We start from the raw sequence: 6,099 nt of genomic DNA on the forward strand, positions 1-6,099 counted from the left end.
GGGAGACAAACCATAAGTGACTCTTAATCTCACAAAACAAACTGAGGGTTGATGGGGGGAGCGGGGTTGGGAGGGGGGTGGGATTATGGACACTGGGGAGGGTATGTGCTGTGGCGAGTGCTGTGAAGTGTGTAAACCTGGTGATTCACAGACCTGTACCCCTGGGGATAAAAATATATATGTTTATAAAAAAATAAAATTAATTAAAAAAAAGTATTATATCTTGAATCCATATAATTTAGTAATTGATAATGTGAGCTAAATGTTAGTCCTATACAAAGAAAAAAAATGGAATTTTACTCTCTTCATACCATGAAGCTCTCTACTTTTCAAAAGTCTTAAAACAAAGAGAATTATTGATTTATACCATCAGCTCTAATGTCAGTCACATAAAAAATTTTAGCATTTTTCCTCACTTTTAAAAGAAAAACCATTTATTTACTTATTTATCATTTATTTAGAGAATAGATTACAAAAATAGTTCCTTTTAAATATCTCTTAGACTCTATTTGGCCGAATGGTAGAAAAAGAAAAGAGAGTAATATAAAATACACACTTTTCTTTTTTATTGCAGGTGAAAATGTTCTATCAAACATTCAAAGTAATACCTATCCTTCTCTAATTCTTTCAAGAAATTAGAGAGAAAGGAACACTTCCAAACTCATTTTACAAGGCCAATATTGCCCTAACACTAAAACCAGACAAGATCACCACACAAAAAAAAGAAAATTATAAGCCAATATCCCTGATGAGCATAGATGCAAAAATCCTCAACAAAATATTAGCAAACTGAATTAAACAACACGTTATAAGGATTATACACCATGATCAAGTGGGATTTATTCCAGGAATGCAAGGATGGTCAACAATTCAAATCAATCAAAGTGATACACCACATTAACCAAATAAAAAATAAAAATCATACGATCATCTCCATAGATGCAGAAAAAAATAATTTGCCAAAGTTCAACATCTATTTATGATAAAATTTCTCAATAAAGTGGTTATAGAGGGCGCCTGGGTGGCTCAGTGGGTTAAGCCGCTGCCTTCGGCTCAGGTCATGATCTCAGGGTCCTGGGATCAAGTCCCACATGGGCTCTCTGCTCAGCGAGAAGCCTGCTTCCCTCTCTCTCTCTCTCTGCCTTCCTATCGGTCTACTTGTGATCTCTGTCTGTCAAATAAATAAATAAAATCTTTAAAAAAAAAAAGTGGTTATAGAGAGAATGTATCTCAACATAATAAAGACATTATATGACAAACCCAGAGCTAATATCATATTCAACAGTGTAAAGCTGAAAGCCTTTCCTCTAAGATCAGGAACAAAACAAAGATGACCATTATCTTTACTTTTATTCAATATAGTATTGAAAATCCTAACAATAGCAATTAGGCGATAAAAGGAAACAAAAGCATAGAAATTAAAAAGAAAGTAAAACTGTCAATATTTGCAGATGACAGGATACTGTATATAAAATGTCCTAAAGATTCTACCTACACACATTATAACTGATAAATGAATTCAATAAAGGCACAGGATACAAAATGATATCCAAAAATCTGCTGCTTTCAATATACTATAGGACCTATCAAAAGAGAAATCAAGGAAACATCCCTCTAAGTCACATCAAAAAGAATAAAATACTTAAAATAAATTTACCCAAGGAAGTGAAGGCCTGTACATTAAAAACTATAAGACACTGATGGAAGAAATTGAAAAAGACACAAATAAATGGAAAATAAATAAATGGGAAGGCATCCCATGCTCATGGATTGGAAAGATTCATATTGTTAAAATGTTCATACTGCCAAAAGCAATCTACAGATTCAGTGCAAGCCCTATCAAAATTCCAATGACATTTTCCACTGACTATAACAAATTATTCTAAAATTTATATGGAGACACAAAAGATTCCAAATAGACAAAACAATCTTGAGAGAGAAGAATAAAGCCAGAGGCATCATACTCCCTGATTTCAAACTCTACTATAAACCTATAATAATCAAAACAGTATGATATCAGCATAAAAACATATATCTTGATCAATTTAACAGAATAGAGAGCCCATAAATAAACCTATACATATATGGTCAAGTAAATTACAACGCAGGAGGCAAGAATATATAATAGGGAATAGATAGTCTCTTCAATGGATGTTGCCAGAAAAACTGGGCAGTTCTATGGAAAAGAATAAAACTAGACTACCATCTTACATGATATTCAAAAATCAACTCAAAATGGATTAAAGACTTGAATGAAGAGCTAAAACCATAAAAACCCTAGAAGAGGGGCTCCTGGATGGATCAGTCAGTAAAGCACGTGACTCTTGATCTCAGGGTAATGAGTGTGAACTCCACATTGGGCTTAGAATTTACTTAAAAAAAAAAAAAAAAAATCCCAGAAGAAAAAATGGGTGGTCAGTTCCTTGACAGTAGTTTTAACATTGTTATTCTGAATCTGACTCCAAAGGCAAGGGTAACAAAAGTGAAAATCAATAACTGGGACTACATCAAACCAAACACTCTGCAGACTGTAGGAAACACTCAAAAACACAAAAAGGCAATCTACTGAATGGGAGAGAAGATATCTGTATATCCAAAAAGGGGTTAATATCCAAAACATAAAAAGAATTCACACAACTCAATAATAAAAAAAAATAATCCAGTGAAAAATGAGCAGAGGATCTGAATGGACATTTTTCCAAAAAAGACACAAAAATGGCCAATAAGCACATGAAAAGATAATAATCATGAGGGAAATGCAAATCAAAACAACAATGAGATATAATCTTAATACCTGTCAGAATGGCTATTATCAAAAATACAAGAAATAACAAGTGTTGGCAAAGATGTGGAGAGAAGGGAGTCATTGTGCACTGTTGTTGGGAATGTAAATTGGTGCAGCCACTATGACAAATAGTATGGTGGTTCCTAAAAAAAAGAAAAAAGAGCTACCATATGATCCAGGAATTCCCGTACTGGGTATCTATCCAAATAAAATAAAAACACCAATTTGAAAAGATATATGAATGCCTATGTTTATTGTTACATTATTTATATTAGCCAAGCTATAGAAACAATCTAATTGCCTATCAATAGATACATGCATAAAAAGGATGTGTTTTACTCACAAGACATAAAAAAAAGAATAAAATCTTGCTATTTGCAACAACATGGATGGATCTTAAGGAGATTATGCTAAGTGAAATAAGTCTGACAGAGAAAAATAATACTGCATGATTTCACTTATTTGCGGAATCTAAAAACAAAACAAACCAAACAAAACCCAGACTTATAGATACAGAGAACAAATTAGTGATTGCCAGAATGGCGGGGGCGGGGTGGGGGGATGGCTGAAGAGGATTAAGAAAAACAAACTTCTAGTTATAAAATAAATAAGTCATGCGGATGTAATGTACAGCATGGGGAATATAGTCAATAACATTGTACTAACTTTGTAAGGCAACAGATGGTAACTAGACTCATGGTGGTCATTTTGCAGTGTACACAGATGTGAAATCACTATGCTGTACCTGAAACTACTATGGTATTATATGTCAATTACATCTTAATTTAAAAATAAATAAATCAGTAAAAATAGAGGTGCTCCCCTCAAGTACTTTACATCCTGGTGGAGGAGACAAAGACAAAACATCACTGATTTCTACGTAATACAATATATGTAAGAAGGCAGGTATTCAGAGTGCTGAAAGAGCAGAAGATGAACATTTAAACCGCCCAGATAATCTTAGAAAGCATTAAGAGCAGAAATGAGCCAAGACTGGAAGAAAAGGAACTATAAATGTTAAAGAAAAATGTGGAGCCGGCACTTCTGTCAAAAGAAACTGTATGAATAAAAGAATAGAACTATGAAATGATATATTATGTGAAGCACTTTGTATGAAGTTTGTGGTGTAAAAGAGCAAGAAATGAAGCAGGATCTATAAAAAGAGGCCAATTCATGGAAGGGCTTATGTATCATGCTTAAGGATTTAGACTTAATCTTTTAGGTGACAGGGAACAACTGAAGAATTTAAGCAGGGAAGTGAATGACATGGACAAATTTTGATTTTAAAATAGATTTCCATATCAAAGAGACTTGCATGAGTAAGCTAGCTCAGTCATTTATTAATGAGAGCTATTGAGAAATGTACTTAAATCTCTGAATTTCACATTTCTCCTTGCTGAGAGACTTAAATGAGATATATAATAAATCAAAAGATATATGAAATCAACAAATGCACATAATTGCAAGCTGCAGTCAGAATTCAGAAGTGTGAAAATGGCAGCTGCACATTCCACAAATGAGGAGATGTGCTACTCTAAGTGTCACAACAGATAATCAAGAGAATGTTCTCAGACTGAAATTTGACTGTAGGATGATAAAGCTACTATAAGAATACTCAATGAGGAATTCCTTGTAGCAATGGTGGAAGACAAAGTCAGGAATACCATGCTTAGTGGAGAGACTGAGAGAGAGAGAGAGAAATTAAACACGATAATAAGGATAACACTGTGATCACAGTTTGGGATATAAAGAAAAAACAGGGAAGATTCTTGTAAGTTCTAGGGCAAATATCTCAGCATTTAAAGAAATAAAAATACAAACAAACATTTCTTTAATGAGGACTGTGGAGCTAAGGTCTTAGGAAATTAATCACTAACTGTAATAATGGCAGAGATCCCTAAGGAAGGTTTTATGTTTGTTTGTTGTTAAAGATTTTATTTATTTACTTGACGGAGAGAGCAAGAGAGCACAAGCAGGCAGAGCAGAAGAGGGAGAGGGAGAAGCAGGCTCCCCACTGAGCAGGGAACCCAATGGGGAACTCACTCCCAGAATCCTGGGATCATGACCTGAGCCACCCAGGCACCCCAAGGAGGGTTTATTTTAAGAACAGAACAAGAACTGGAAGAAGAAGCTGAAGAGAAAAAGAAACTTCCTTCCCCATGCCATAATTTGTTAAATCACTTATTCCACACATATTAGTAATATTCCACACTGACACTACAATGGACTATAATCACACATCATTTTTCTTCTGAAGTGCAAAATTAACTGAAGAAAAATCATCTAATAAGAACATAAAAACAGAGTTATATATGCAATGAAGATAAAAACAACAGATTTAATAACAGCAAAAAATCCTTGGAATTAAAGAATTCTCTCAGAATGTGATATATTATTTGAAATATGATGAATAAGTAGGAAATATGTAAATGCAAGTAGAGAAGCATTTTATAAAGAAGTTGTTACATGGGCTTAATATTGTACAAGGAGAAACAAGATGAGTTGTTCAGCAGGGGATATGGTTAGAATAGAAAAGGTAATTTAAAGAAATATAAAAATATTTAATCACCATCTTTAAAAAAAAATGTAGTTGATAGAGTGATTTGGACTATGAATTTGGAAAAAAATCTCCCAGCATGAGTTGCAAAAAGAAAAAGACAAAGGTCAAAAAGAAAGAAAAGACAAGAAGGAATCAAACCAGAATTTAAAATATATGACTCAGATAGTGAGACTAAAGCAAGGAGAAAAAAAAAAAAAAAAGGAAAAAAAATTAATCAAGAGTTTCTCTTAACTGAAAGAAGACAGGGGTCTTTAATTTCAAATGGCATACAGGAGGTCAAGCAAGATGAGTGTAAACAATTCATTACTGAAAACTATTCCAAAATTTCAAGTAGGAAAAAAATAGATGTGAAAGGATTTGAGATTTTGAAAGCAGGTTCTCTATACTGTAACAATAATTAAATTTCAATCAGACATCTCTCTGGATTTCCAGACCAAGTATAAGAGTTTTTAAAATTCAGAAAGAACATAATTTGACTAAAAGATGTTACCAAACTCTTAATTAAGTCAGAAGATAAATATATTTTCTAAAACATAAAGATCAGAGAATTGAATGTCCATGTATCCATTCTAAGGTTTTTAATATCAGTTTTTAATATCAGTTAAAAGAAAAGCCAGTCTACTTTGACTGAAAACTAATACTTTATTTCACATAACTGCGAAGTCTAGATATTTCTAGATAAAATGGAGGATAAAGATAATACATCAGAAAAAAAATCATTGGAGAAAAAAATTAATTGGAAACAAAGTGGTCA

Source organism: Lutra lutra, chromosome 3, assembly GCF_902655055.1.
Source record: "Lutra lutra chromosome 3, mLutLut1.2, whole genome shotgun sequence".
In the NCBI taxonomy this organism is placed as follows: Eukaryota; Metazoa; Chordata; class Mammalia; order Carnivora; family Mustelidae; genus Lutra; species Lutra lutra.